This window comes from Salvelinus alpinus, chromosome 19 (assembly GCF_045679555.1).
Source record: "Salvelinus alpinus chromosome 19, SLU_Salpinus.1, whole genome shotgun sequence".
Classification (NCBI taxonomy): domain Eukaryota; kingdom Metazoa; phylum Chordata; class Actinopteri; order Salmoniformes; family Salmonidae; genus Salvelinus; species Salvelinus alpinus.
This window is the reverse complement of record NC_092104.1, coordinates 38,831,174-38,847,037: the sequence shown is the minus strand read 5'-3', so window position 1 is coordinate 38,847,037 and position 15,864 is coordinate 38,831,174. Positions and strand designations below refer to the sequence as shown.

The following is a 15,864-nucleotide window of genomic DNA, read 5'->3' as shown; positions in this document are numbered from 1 at the left end:
CGGGGAACAAAACATCAATATTTTGGGTCCATGGCCAGGAAACTCCCCAGACCTTAATCCCATTGAGAACTTGTGGTCAATCCTCAAGAGGCGGGTGGACAAACAAAAACCCACAAATTCTGACAAACTCCAAGCATTGATTATGATAGAATGGGCTGCCATCAGTCAGGATGCGGCCCAGAAGTTAATTGACAGCATGCCAGGGCGGATTGCAGAGGTCTTGAAAAAGAAGGGTCAACACTGCAAATATTGACTCTCTGCATCAACTTCATTTAATTGTCAATAAAAGCCTTTGACACTTATGAAATGCTTGTAATTATACTTCAGTATTTCATAGTAACATCTGACAAAAATATCTAAAGACACTGAGGCAGCAGACTTTGTGAAAATGTATATTTGTGTCATTCAAAACTTTTGGCCACGACTGTACACTTAGGTTGGAATCATTAAAACTCGTTTTTCAACCACTCCACAAATTTCTTGTTAACAAATTATAGTTTTGGCAAGTCGGTTAGGACATCAACTGTGGGCATGACACAAGTAATTTTTCCAACAATTGTTAACAAACAGATTATTTCACTTATAATTCACTGTATCACAATTCCAGTGGGTCAGAAGTTTACATACACTAAGTTGACTGTGCCTTTAAACAGATAGGAAAATTCCAGAAAATGATGTCATGGCTTTAAATGCTTCTGATAGGCTAATTGACATCATTTGAGTCAATTGGAGGTGTACCTGTGAATGTATTTCAAAGCCTACCTTCAAACTCAGTGCCTCTTTGCTTGTCATCATGGGAAAATCAAAAGAAATCAGCCAAGACCTCACAAAAAAATGGTAGACCTTCACAAGTCTGGTTCATCCTTGGGAGCAATTTCCAAACGCCTGAAGGAACCATGTTCATCTGTACAAACAATAGTACGCAAGTATAAACTGTGGTAGATTAATTTCCTGTATTACCAAATGAGGAGAGTTACAAACCACACACCATTCAGAGATATACTTAAACTTCACCTTTTAATAATAATTAAGCTTTTGCAATAGCATTTGACTTTTAACAATTCACTATCTCTAATGAAAAGTTGAGAGTGTCAACATAATGGCAACTGAGATCTTTTATAGCAAAGATCCACCCCTCTCAACTTACATGACAAACCACAGATCTCAGGAACTCTTCACAAAGGGCCTTTTACTTGAGAAAGGAGTATCCCATAGCCAGATAGAATTAGCTATAAATTATTGTTCAGTTTGGTCTCTAAGACGAGGTTCTAATCTCGTTCCTGGTACTTCATAGTACAAAAACACCAACTCATCCAATGGCATATATCAATTGTCAACTCTAGATACTCCCATCTCAAGTACACCCCACTCCTGGACAAGCTCACTGAGGGGAGTGAACCTCTTGGTCATATACTATCTCAAGATAAGTGCAACATCAGAGGGGACATACAATGGTTCCAGACACTGCCATACTCCTCCCCCCAATGGGAAAAGGAGGGAGTGACTGGTGTACAGACATTGTGGAGACAACTAACTGGTTCCCCATTAATCACACCATCCCTTCACATGGTTTAAGAATAGGTAAAGACACTGTTCCATTCTGTCCTCCTCCCCTTCTGATATTCTGCATAGCACCAGATGGTTTAACAGATACATTCACATATGAAGACAAGCCTGACCTCTCCCCTCTCTGGGCCCCAAGTGACTGAGCCCTAGCTGAGAAGGGATAAGTGCAACTGCCAACCCTATAGTCCAAGGGAAACATTCTAATGACAAGTATCTCACATAAGCATATTATGCAAATAAAACATCTTATCTATGTTACCCAACTAATTCTGATTCATCCGCCACAAAACAATATGGGACCATGCAGCCGTCATACTGCTAAGGAAGGAGACGCGTTCTGTCTCCTAGAGATGAACGTACTTTGGTGCGAAAAGTGCAAATAAATCCCAGAACAACAGCAAAGGACCTTGTGAAGATGCTGGAGGGAACCTGTACAAAAGTATCTATATCCACAGTACAACGAGTCCTATATCGACATAACCTGAGAGGCCACTCAACAAGGAAGAAGCCACTGCTCCAAAACCGCCATAAAAAAGCCAGACTACGGTTTGCAACTGCACATGGGGACAAAGATCGTACTTTTTGGAGAAATGTCCTCTGGTCTGGTGAAACAAAAATAGAACTGTTTGGTCATAATAACCATCGTTAAGTTTGGAGGAAAAAGGGGGAGGCTTGCAAGCCGAAGAACACCATCCCAACCATGAAGCATAGGGGTGGCAGCATCATGTTGTGGGGTGTTTTGCTGCAGGAGGGACTGGTGCACTTCACAAAATAGATGGCATCATGAGGGAGGAAAATTATGTGGATATATTAAAGCAACATCTCAAGAAATCAGTCAGGAAGTTAAAGCTTGGTCGCAAATGGGTCTTCCAAATGGACAATGACCCCAAGCATACTTCCAAAGTTGTGGCAAAATGGCTTAAGGACAACAAAGTCAAGGTATTGGAGTGGCCATCACAAAGCCCTGACCTCAATCCTATGGAAAATTTGTGGGGCAGAACTGGAAACGCGTGTGCGAGCAAGGAGGCCTACAACCTTGACTCAGTTAAGTCAAGCTCTATCAGGAGGAATGGGCCAAAATTAATCCAACTTATTGCGGGAAGCTTGTGGAAGGCTACCTGAAACATTTGACCCAAGTTAAACAATTTAAAGGCAATGCTAACTTCTGACCCACTGGGAATGTGATGAAAGAAATAAAATCTGAAATAAATCATTCTCTCTACTATTATTGTGACATTTCACATTCTTAAAATAAAGTGGTTATCCTAACTGACCTGAAACAGGGAATTTTTACTAGGATTAAATATCTGCAAATGTGAAAAACGGAGTTGAAATATATTTGGCTAAGGTGTATGTAAACTTCCGACTTCAACTGTATGAGTCTTATTTTTGTATATACATTTATATAGTTTTAAATGTTATGATTATTAATTTGTGTTGTTCCAAATGTCCAATAAAAATTACAGTTAGTGCAGAATGGTGCTTTTTTTGTGTTGGGGGCGGGCGCTGAAGGGGGGTGTCACGCCCTGACCTTAGAGATCCTTTTATGTCACTATTTTGGTTTGGTCAGGGCGTGAGTTGGGGTGGGTATTCTATGTTCTATGTTGTGTATTTCTTTGTGTTTGGCCGGGTGTGGTTCTCAATCAGAGGCAGCTGTCTATCGTTGTCTCTGATTGAGAACCATACTCAGGTAGCCCTTTTTTCCACTTGTCTTTGTGGGAAGTTGACTTTGTTTAGGGCACTTTGCCTTTGAGCTTCACGGTTTGTTTTTGTAGTGTTTATTGTTTTGTTTGGCGTCATTTTTATTCAATAAAAGAATATGTACGCTCACCACGCTGCACCTTGGTCCTCTCCTTTCAACAGCCGTGACGGGGGTTCGCCCAGGGAGCCATACAAGCTAGAACCGCCACTGATTACACATATGTACTTGTACCCCTTAGAGGTTATTTTCGCCTTGGTTAGGTCCATCCCATCCAATTCCCATTCCGTTACTTAAAACTTATTATGGCTGCAATCCCGTTAACGGGATCGATATGACAACAGCCAGTGAAAGTGCAGGGCGCCAAATTCAAACAACAGAAATCTCATAATTAAAATTCCTCAAACATACATGTATCTTATACCATTTTAAAGGTAATCTTGTTGTTAATCCCACCAAAGTGTCCAATTTCAAATAGGCTTTTCAGCGAAAGCACCACAAACGATTATGTTAGGTCACCGCAAAAGCACAGACAAACAGTCCTTTTTCCAGCCAAAGACAGGAGTCACAAAAAGCAGAAATAGAGATAAAATGAATCCCTAACCTTTGATGATCTTCATCAGATGACACTCATAGGACTTCATGTTACACAATACATATATGTTTTGTTCGATTAAGTTCATATTTATATCCAAAAACCTCAGTTTACATTGGCGCCATGTTCAGAAATGCCTCCAAAATATCCGGAGAAATTGCAGAGAGCCATGTCAAATAACATAAATACTCATCATAAACTTTGATGAAAGATACATGTTTTACATAGAATTAAAGATACACTTGTTTTTAAACTTCTTATGGCTGCAATCCCGCTAACGGGATGATATGACAACAGCCAGTGAAAGTGCAGGGCGCCAAATTCAAACAACAGAAATCTCATAATTAAAATTCCTCAGACATACATGTGTCTTATACCATTTTAAAGATAATCTTGTTGTTAATCCCATCAAAGTGTCCGATTTCAAATATGATTTTCAGCGAAAGCACTACAAACGATTATGTTAGGTCACACCAAACCACAATAAGCACAGCCATTTTTCCAGCAAAAGATAGCAGTCACAAAAAGCTAAAATATAGCTAAAATGAATCACTAACCTTTGATGGTCTTCATCAGATGACACTCATAGGACTTCATGTTACACAATACATGCATGTTTTGTTTGATAAAGTTCATATTTATATAAAAAAAATCGGAGTTTACATTGGCGCGTTACATTCACTAGTTCCAAAAACATCCAATGATAGTGCATAGCCACTTCGTTTCAACAGAAATACTCATCATAAATGTAGATGATAATACAAGTTATACACATGGAATTATAGATATACCTCTCCTTAATGCAACCGCTGTGTCAGATTTCAAAAAACATTACGGAAACAGCAGACGGAGCTCAGAACAATAGTAAAATTAGCCGCCATGTTGGAGTCAACAGAAACCAGAAAATACATGATAAATGTTTCCTTACCTTTGATGAACTTCATCAGAATGCAGTCCTAGAAATCCCAGGTCCACAATAAATGCTTGATTTGTTCGATAATGTCCGTTATTTATGTCCAATTAGCTACTTTGTTTAGCGCGTTTGGTAAACAATTCCAAAGTCACAAAGCGCGTCCACTATAACGTGACGAAATATCCAAAAGTTCCGTAACAGTCAGTAGAAACATGTCAAACGATGTATTGAATCAATCTTTAGAATGTTGTTAACATACATCTTGAATAACGTTCCAACCGGAGAATTACATTGACTTCAGTTGAGCGATGGAACAGAGCTGCCTCTCACGTGAACGCGCGTGTTCAATGCGTGGTCACCTCATGGCAGTGGTGAATCATTCCTGTCTCCTTCGGCCCCCCTTCACATTAGAGTCATCAGACAAAGTTCTATTGACTGTTGACATCTAGTGGAAGCCGTAGGAAGTGAAAACTCATCCATATCTCGCTGTAATTTCAATGGGATCTTGGTTGAAAATCTGCCAGCCTCCGAAAAAATCCAAACAGGAAGTGGAACTTCTCAGGTTTTTGCCTGCCATATGAGTTATGTTATACTCACAGACATAATTCAAACAGTTTTAGAAACTTCAGAGTGTTTTCTATCCAATACTAATACTAATATGCATATATTAGCAACTATGACTGAGGAGCAGGCCGTTTACTCTGGGCACCTCTGTGCACCTTTCATCCAAGCTACTCAATACTGCCCCTGCAGCCATAAGGAGTTAACAAAGTAGAAAAGCAAAATACACCTCTCTCTGCATATTCATGGTTCACAGGCATGAAAATGTGTGGGTTAGGGGGAGAGGAAATTAACATTATTGGGGTGTAATCTGATGTCTGTTTCAAAACAGTTATTTTCCCCTGGCAGACTGGACATTGAGCTACCTGCAAGAAAACAATGGGTAAAGGTTTATTATCACCAAAACCATTTGGGGTGAAACTGTCCATCAAATCATTAACTAGATACTGTATCTGAAGACACTATGCTAACTGAAGATGTCTAAAAGTTTCATGATGGAAGTAGTTGAGTGTGGCTGGTCTAATATCTGGGCCCGTAGTTATTAAGCGTCTCAGAGTAGGAGTGCTGATCTAATATCTGGGCCCGTAGTTATTAAGCGTCTCAGAGTAGGAGTGCTGGTCTAATATCTGGGCCAGTAGTTATTAAGCGTCTCAGAGTAGGAGTGCTGATCTAATATCTGGGCCCGTAGTTATTAAGCGTCTCAGAGTAGGAGTGTTGATCTAATATCTGGGCCCGTAGTTTTTAAGCATCTCAGAGTAGGAGTGCTGGTCTAATATCTGGGCCCGTAGTTATTAAGCGTCTCAGAGTAGGAGTGCTGATCTAATATCTGGGCCCGTAGTTATTAAGCGTCTCAGAGTAGGAAATTGGTCCTAACTGGCTGAAAGTTCTCAGTGTGAATTCTGGTCCTACTTTTATGCATAGGAGAAGAGCATGTTATCAACATTCCTATGACATAAAAGTACTCATATCTCAGGGTGTATTTAAGAGAGATCGAGAGGTGTTCTAGCCAGTTAGGAGTTGCCAGAAGACGGATATGACAGCAAGCACACACATTTAGGCAGAGGAGAGGGATGTTTTACAAACATTTGATAATGACAATTTAATCAAAAGGTACTGGTTAGATAGGGATGGTATACTTTATGGGACTGACCTTGTCCGTGATGCTAATTCTCCATACAGAGATCAAAGTAATCGCCACTTTACACTTCTTGGCAACAAGAAAAATGCAACAGTGTAACAGTGATGTTTTGGGTCCATCACAGACTACTATCAGCAGAGCAATCCGTCAAACCCTATGGCACTCACGGCACCTCAAATCATCCAAAGGTTCATTTATTTTCCCACCACTCAACGTCAGATTATTCAAAAACAAGCTACTTTCATACAAATCGCTGGTTTTCCGAGAGTTGTTGGCGTCATTGATTGTACCCTCATCAAACTCATTGCTCCACAAATGAAGAGGACACATTCATTAATCGAAAGCGGTACCACAGTATTAACACCCAAGGGGTTTTTGATGCAGTCTAGATGTCACCTGCTTTGCGACAAGGGATACCCCCAGAGGAGTTGGCTGCTGACCCCTTTTCTATGACCTCTTCCCGGCATTAAGCGCAATTATAACAGGTGAGGTAATAGGCCAAACATTTGTTTTACTGGGCTACAGTATATAGTGGACATTATCTCAGCATAATTAAAATATGAACCAATATAAAATGACTCACAAAATCACAAGGAGTGCGGTAGAAAGGGGAATAGGCCAGTGGAAGAGGAGATCATCTCTTCCATGGAGAGGTGCGTCAGCCCAAGGATGGTCTGCCACATAATAATGGCTTGTGCAATATTGCACGACATCTGCAAACTACGGCGGATCCCTCTCCCTCCGGATGAAGGAAACCCAGAAACTGTCGATGACGACAGTGTTGACGATCACAGAGATGGAGACGATGGCGATGATGATAGGCCAGCACTTTATCCAACCTTCACTCTAGGTAGGTAGCAATAGCAATCTTCACACTTCGTTTTGGTGCTGTCAGCGCAGGAGAATGGTCTCGCAGAACCCAATATCTAGCTACAGATAAACATTAAGCTATTGGAATGGGAGAGCATAATACAGATATGCCATAGCTTGTTAACATTTAAGTATAGGCTAGATTACTGTGAACAAATAAACACACCATATTATTTCTTAAGATGTTTGAGCTGAGCAATGTCCTCCTCGGGGTTTGTTGGAACCAGACCTTCTTTGAAGCTGCTGGTGGATTGGGCGTCCTGCGGCAACAGTGAGGTAGAGATCTTTTGAGACGCTGTGCCAGACTCTGGAGCTAGAGTTGCGCTGCAACAAGAGAACGTTTTTTTAATGGCAAATAAAATGTATATTTTGTAATCAGATGTTAAAATTCAACAGTAAACTTATATTATACTTATAGTGCTGCTCGGTCGACCTTCAAAAACGCAGTGTCTTGGCCCTCTCCAATGCCCCAGGTAGTTGAACACACATTCAGCTATGGCACAGAGGAATTAGGTGGAGGGCCACTTCCTGAATGCAGAGAATACCCATTAGACAACAAAATAATTGGGCTGCCTGTCTAAATGCAGCCATAGTGTAATCCTGATACCAATCTGGGACAAAGGCTTGGATTTATTATATAATATCTGGGACCAAGGATGGAAGTAAGAAGACAATATTCAGAATAGAGATTCTGACACTGATCACACCTCCAAATTTCGTTTACGCCTAAAACCAAGTTGTTCTTGTGGACGGACTGCTGTTCCTCTGCCCATCCTGTGCTGAAATAGGCCTATATTCAGGGTGCGAATTACGGGGGAGCCAGGGGGATCAGCTCCCCCCGAATGAGACGTTAGCTCCCCTAAATGTAGCAAAAGTCCAACTTTGGGGGGTCTCTAACTAATGCTAATTTAACCATTCTCCTATTTGTTTAAAATGTAGTGGTAAATATGTTTTACAGTGGAAAATAGGAAAATAAACGTTTCCAAATTAAACGAATAGCCCCACCTCTCTGTCATGGTTTAAATCATTTATTTCTATGTGGCAGTGCTGAATTTCGGCCTCAGCTGAGTTCCTTCATGCATAGCTTTTCCTTTGTACTTCCTTATTTTCGCTATTTGTTTTGCCATGCGTCCTTGATAAAACAAATAGCCTTTATTCCAATGCATTAGATCTATCCGTTGATGTATCGTTGTTTTCGTTTGTCAGTCAGCTGTTTAGAGCGCTCAATGCTTTGTTTTTCAGTTACGCGCGGGTAGGTACTGGTGTTATCTGTGCCATCCGTGGCCGGAAGTAGTATACCATTTATTCAGCTTTATTATTTTCTATCAATAATTTTTTTCTTTACTGGATCAGCTGATGATGGTCGACAATATCACTAGACAACTAGCATACAGCTATAAACCAATTCGCATCCAATCCATCCAACAAGTCTACGTTAATGACAGTAGTCCTATAAGGTGACTCTTTCGGTTAGAACTGTTTTCACGACGAAACATAATAATATGTTTGCTTAGGCATAGTTACACTTGGAGTGCATTTTCAGAGATCTCCAAGAACCATGATTCGTACATGGTTTAAGTTAAACGTTAACATTAAATTGTTAAATGCTTAATAATGACAAATAACAATGTCATAAATGTTATTAATGTAAGGGGGGGAAATGTAGTGTTTTATATTACATTATCTGTGAAGACTCCAAACATTAACTCATTAATTATGGACAACTCATGAACTAGAACATGTTTTGATTCAATTCATGTATTATATTGAATGTAGGCTACCTGTTCTGTGTGTGTTCATGTGTGTAAAATTGCCTCGGCTGAGAGGGTAGGCTACCGGCAGTGGGGTAGGCCTAGTGGAGGGTAAACGCAAGAAAACGCCGTTTACCCACCTTTTTTAGAAGAATGTATTGAAAGTATAGGGAGCATAATTATTATTATTATTTTTTACCTGGACCGGCAATCAGAGTTTACCCACCTATATATTTTTTACCACTACATCACGGGCCTATTTGAAGTTCATTGTAATAATACACATTGTAGCCTAGTAAATTGACAGTGTGTTATGGTGACCATCCCGTTTTCCCCAGCACGGTATCAGCCCCATTTCAGGTGTCCCGTATTTTCAGGCTACAAAAAAAGTACATTTGTCAGCAAGGTTAATCAATTAATGTAGGCCTAATCAATGGAAATTTCTGATTGTGATTAGGCACACATTTTGGTCTTTTGTAACAGATGTCTATTTCCATTCATCAAATGGCACCAGTATACATGCAGTTTGAATGCTGGAATTATTTTGGAGTGGACGAACATGCACAGGTAGCCTACTTTTTGAAGTGATTTGTTTGACAATCAGATGAAAATATCAACTGGTTGTGTTCATGCCACATTAAAAGGTAATTAATTTTTACCGTTTAAATTTTGTCTTTATTATTAGGCCCATAAAAATAATTCACACTCTGCCTATGTTGCTTCATGTCAGGATCAACTTGTGAATACATCCAGGCCAGTTGCAGATGAGGGTTATCTGTTAGCGGTTCCTTGAAAATGCATGGTAATCTACAGACTAGGTAAAAACTATAATAACACACACTACAAGTTTGAACTGTGATTTATTGGTGACGATTATTCTTAGGCACAATGACGCAAAATAGAGCCGCGTGCTGGTGAAACACTTGACCTACACCGCCTACAGTGTAGGCCTACACAGTATAACAGTGTAGGCCTACACAGTATAGCAGAGATGAACGTCTCACAACCACTCTGAAACAAGTTGCTGCTTTGAGTCCCCAACCCCATCACCATTTATTGTAGTGCAGCGTCGCCTGTTGGTGAAAGTTGACACTTGTCTGTGCATAATAATGTACTTTTAGTTACAAGACTGGTCTAAAATATCCATTATGATCAATTATATGAAAAATCGAGCAGTACATAGGCCAACGTAGGCCTGATGACAAAGTAGGGTACAGAAAGTACTTTTTCGCTAAGCCCTGGTGTTTTTTATTTCACCTTTATTTAACCAGGTAAACTAGTTGAGAACAAGTTCTCATTTACAACTGCGACCTGGCCAAGATAAAGCAAAGCAGTGCGACACCAACAACACAGAGTTACACATGGAATAAACAAGCGTACAGTCAATAACACAATCGAAAAAAGAAAGTCTATATACAGTGTGTGCAAATGGCGTAGGCAATAAATAGGCCATAATAGCGAAGTAATTACAATTTAGCAGATTAACAGTGGAGTGATAAATGAGCAGATGATGATGTGCAAGTAGAGATACTGGTGTGCAAAAGAGCAGAAAATTACATTTAAAAAATATGGGGATGAGGTAGGTAGATTGGATGGACTATGTACAGCTGCAGCGATCGGTTAGCTGCTCAGATAGCTGATGTTTAAAGTTAGTGAGGGAAATATAAGTCTCTAGCTTCAGTGATTTTTGCAATTCGTAGCCAAATACATTTAATAAACTCAGTTTCACAATTACTGACATTTAATCCTAGTAAAAATTCCCTGTCTTAGGTCAGTTAGGATCACCACTTTATTTTAAGAATGTGAAATGTCAGAATAATAGTAGAGAGAATGATTTATTTCAGCTTTTATTTTATTCATCACATTCCCAGTGGGTCAGAAGTTTACATATACTCAATTAGTATTTGGTAGCATTGCCTTTAAAATGTTTAACTTGGGTCAAACGTTTCGAGTAGCCTTCCAAAGCACCCCCACAACATGATGCTGCCACCCCCGTGCTTCATGGTTGGGATGGTGTTCTTCAGTTTGCATGCCTCCCCCTTTTTCCATTATGGCCAAACAGTTCTGTTTTTGTTTCATCAGACCAGTGGACATTTCTCCAAAAAGTACAATCTTTGTCCCCATGTGCAGTTGCAAACCGTAGTGTGTTTTTTTTAACGCACGCCTCTAAGAAGAGGGAACGCAACACCCCGTGAAGTGAAAGAGGTATGGACTGTAGGTGTGAGTAAGGATGACAAAAGGCAGAGAATTTACCGTTTACTGGGAATTTATTCCTTCACACGGTAAAATGGGGAAAAGGGGCTAGAAGGAACCAAAGCAAAGAAAGTAAATATCTAAGCTCCCTCTCCTACCTTACCTGCCTATCCACTACTTACCTAATTTAGCACCACCTGGTGCGCTAACCAAAATACAGGGGGTGGTCCGCCCAGGTTTTACCTAGTGTGCCTAGACAGTGAATATACTACGGGTATATGTATGCCCGCGGGCATCTTGCCTAAGCACTCCCTAGGTGCCTTCCCCTTCCCCCCCCCTGGGAACAAATGAAACAGAATATTATAAACAATTTCACAAACACACTGAGAAACACAGGACATCAAAATAGGCTCTGACTGAGCAACAAACTCACACAGAACATACCAAAGCTGCTCCCATCAACAAGTAACATAGTACATACCAACTGCCTGTCTCACTCAGCAATGATCTCTCTCTGAGAACACAACCAGCATATGATATAACCCTCTGCAATCATCCCTCTCTGCAATCATCCCTCTCTGCAATCATCCCTCTCTGCAATCATCCCTCTCTGCAATCATCCCTCTCTGCAATCATCCCTCTCTGCAATCATCCCTCTCTGCAATCATCCCTCTCTGCATTCTCTCCTCTGAGCAACAGAACACTGGCTTAAATAGCTTCAGAAGGAATCTAATTGAAGACACCTGTCTCCTGACGAGGGGGCGGGGTCAGCTCTCCAATCATCAATTCGGGGCTGACCAATCAGCTGCTTGGGGAGAATTCAGGAAGCCATCTCCTGAAACACACACTTAAATACACAAACTACAACACAGAAACTGGGGAACGTAACACGCCCACCACAAAAAATGCAAACATACAGTTTGTAATAACAAAAACCATATCGCATCCCCAGTTAGTAAACCCGTGATAGAGCGTCGGCAACCACATTTGCCGAGCCCTTCACATAGGCTATCTGTACATTATATCCTTGTACAATCAGAGCCCACCGCAAAAAGCGGCGGTTCTGATTGTACATTTGCTTCAAGAACACTAAAGGATTATGGTCCGTGAAGACCATTACAGGCAAGGCACTGGATCCCACATATACCTCAACATATACCCCCACTACTTACCTAATTTAGCACCACCTGGTGCGCTAACCAAAATACAGGGGGTGGTCCGCCCAGGTCTTACCTAGTGTGCCTAGACAGTGAATATCCTACGGGTATATGTATGCCCGCGGGCCTCTTGCCTGTTGGTCACAGATACCTTTAAAAAAGGTTGGGGCGTGGATCAGGAAACCAGTTCGTATCTAGTGTGACCACCATTTGCTTCATGCAGCGTGACATCTCCTTCGCAGAGTTGATCAGGATGTTGATTGTGGCCTGTGGAATGTTGTCCCACTCATCTATGGCTGTGCAAAGTTGCTGGATATTGGCGGGAACTGGAACATGCTGCCGTACACGTCAATCCAGAGCGTCCCAAGCTTGCTCAATGGGTGACATGTCTGGTGAGTATGCAGGCCATGGAAGAACAGGGACATTTTCAGCTTCCAGGAATTGTGTACAGATCTTTGCGACATGGAGCAATGTACTATCTTTTTTATTTTATATTTATTATTTTACCCCTTTTTTTCTCCCCAATTTCGTGGTATCCAATTTGTAGTAGTTACAGTCTTGTCTCATCGCTGCAACTCCTGTACGGACTCGGGAAAGGCGAAGGTCGAGAGCCATGCGTCCTCCGAAACACAACCCAACCAAGCCGCACTGCTTCTTGACACAATGCACATCCGACCCGGAAGCCAGCCACACCAATGTGTCGGAGGAAACACTGTACCCCTGGCGACCTGGTCAGCGTGCACTGCGCCCGGCCCGCCACAGGAGTCACTAGTGCGCGATGAGACCGGCAGGAAACCTCCCCAACCCGGACGACGCTGGGCCAATTGTGCGCTGCCCCATGGTCCTCCCGGTCGCGGCCGTCTGCAACAGAGCCTGGGCTCGAACCCAGAATCTCTGGTGGCACAGATAGCACTGCGATGCAGTGCCTTAGATCACAGCGCCACTCGGGAGGCCCCCTGAGCAGTGTATTATCATCCTGAAACGAGGTGATGGCGGCGGATGAATGGCATGACAATGGGCCTCAGGATCTCGTCATGGAATCTCTGTGCATTCAAAATGCCATTGATAAAATGCAAATTTGTTCATTGTCTGTAGTTTATGCTTGCCCATACCATAATCCCACAGCCACCATGGGGCACTCTGTTCACAGCATTGACATCTGCCCAGTACAGTTGAAACTGGGATTAAGCCGTGAAGAGCACACTTTTCCAGTGTGCCAGTGGACATCGAAGGTTTGTGCAGAAATTCTTTGATTGTGAAAGCCCACAGTTTCCTCAGCTGTCTGGGTGGCTGGTCTCAGACAATCCCACAGGTGAAGAAGCCAGATGTGGAGGTCCTGGGCTGGTGTAGTTACACGTGGTCTGCGGTTGGGAGGCCAGTTGGACGTACTGCCAAATTCTCTAAAACGATGTTGCTTATGGTAGAGAAATTAACATTCAATTCTCTGGCAACAGCTCTGGTAGACATTCCTTCAGTCAGCATGCCAATTGCACACTCCCTCAAAACTTCTGTGGCATTGTGTTGTGACAAAACCACACATTTTAGAGTGTCCTTTCATTGTCCCCAGCACAAGGTGCACCTGTGTAATGACCATGCTGTTTAATCATCTTCTTGATATGCCACACTTGTCATATGGATGGATTATCTTGGCAAAGGTGAAATGCTCACTAACAGGGATGTAAACAAATTTGTGCACAACGTTTGCGAGAAATAAGCTTTTTGTGCTTTTGGAACATTTCTGTGATCTTTTATTTCAGCTCATGAAACATAGGACCAACACTTTACATGTTGCATTTATATTTTGTTCAGTGTATATTTATTGTGCCTAGACTTAAGTTTATTGCTCTGTATAGTTTGTACATTATGCAATTTAAAAAGGAAAGTTTGATGTGTCAGTCCAAATGTCCTTGTGAGACACTTCTCTACTTCACAGTTGCCTAGTATAGGCTAGGCTTATTACGTTTGTCTTGTAATGTCTTATTTCCTGGCTTTACAGCATATTGTATAACTGAAAAAATACATTTATTTTTAGTACTCTGTAGCCTACTATATACACATTAGACAATGTATTCAATATATTGTAATTACAAGTAGGTTTGTCTCTTTGGTATGCATAATAACAGCAAAAGGACAAACTATGACTAACAGACAGACAGACAAACTACTGTACACATAAACCATCATGTTTTGAGTGCACTGCACATAAATGTGAAGAAAAGCTACTATTTTCCAGATCTGGGGTTGGCTTGTTCACGGAGGTCCTCTTAGCTCTTGCTTGTCCGTCCTATCACCCCATTGCATTAGACAGGATCCGGTGCTTTTATGGTGCTGGGTAAACACAACTTAAAAGATCACACAGTATCAGGAACCAGTTAATCAAATGAATGAAAGTGTTGCTGCTTTCTGAGATCTTTCGTTCAGACCCAGGATCACACAGATAGGACATCCAAATTAAGCAGTATAAAACAAATAATTTATAAAACCACGAGATGGTGGGTACAAGAACAGTAAAACTAGGTGCACAAATATACACTTCTGTGGGACATAAACACTCAAAACTATGCACTCTTCTGTTCACACAGGTAACGTGGTGGTGGAGTTTTTGGTCATTAGATATAACACGTACATACATACAAACCCATTTGTGATCAGTCACAAATAACACTCTGCTTTTCTCACTCTATTACCCAAACTTGAAGAATTTACCAGTAGTCACAAGTAATATTGACATTTAAAGGGGACATTTACAGTTGCTACATACATTTTTGGACTCTGTATACCCATTGATTCTTGAAGAATATAACATAGATGCTTCATGAGCATGGTTCAACTGTCGTACCTCATCACAACCCAAAATATCAGCTTGTTTTACGCAAATGTTTATAAACAAGTTCAATGTAAACAAACACTGTATAGCCTCAGACATGGTTAAAACTAGAATGTTGATTTCATGGATGGTCAGTCCTTGAGCTGTCCACGAGTTTCAAAGTGGTTCCATTTTTACAGGCTTATTCCTTAGCCTTTACCAAAACACAAGCGTTATTGTTCCAATGGCGGATTGCCCTTTAAAGGTCAAGAAACAAAACTTACCTAAATAGCAGGCTACACACAAGTGTATACAGTTTGTGGAGGGTTAAAAGTGCGGGAAACCATAAGCAAGTCAGTCTGTAAACTACAGTAGAATTTGCCTCTGTTGGACTGTGGGGCTTTTAGAGAATAACACTATTTTGGGGAGAACAGTGTTCATCCATTTCTCCTTAGATGTAAGGGCTTTAATTCCAGTTTCCCCTCAGGAAAAAATTGCTCAGAGGTCCTAGTATTTCCTCTGCTTTGCTCATTCGATGATGAAAAAGTGGCAGAGGTTCACATTCAGCATAAACAACTTGAAGCCATATTGACCACTCCTCCTCTCAGCGGAACA

General features: G+C 41.2%; 1 long non-coding RNA gene across 1 annotated transcript; it reads right to left on the bottom strand.

The window, feature by feature from the left end:
* Window positions 1-998: 998 nt before the first annotated feature.
* Window positions 999-8,609, bottom strand: LOC139545525 (uncharacterized). Its single transcript, XR_011669082.1, has 3 exons — window positions 8,348-8,609; window positions 7,755-7,870; window positions 999-7,666 (listed from the first exon to the last, which is right to left on the bottom strand). It is a non-coding gene; the product is annotated as an uncharacterized lncRNA (long non-coding RNA).
* Window positions 8,610-15,864: the final 7,255 nt, after the last annotated feature.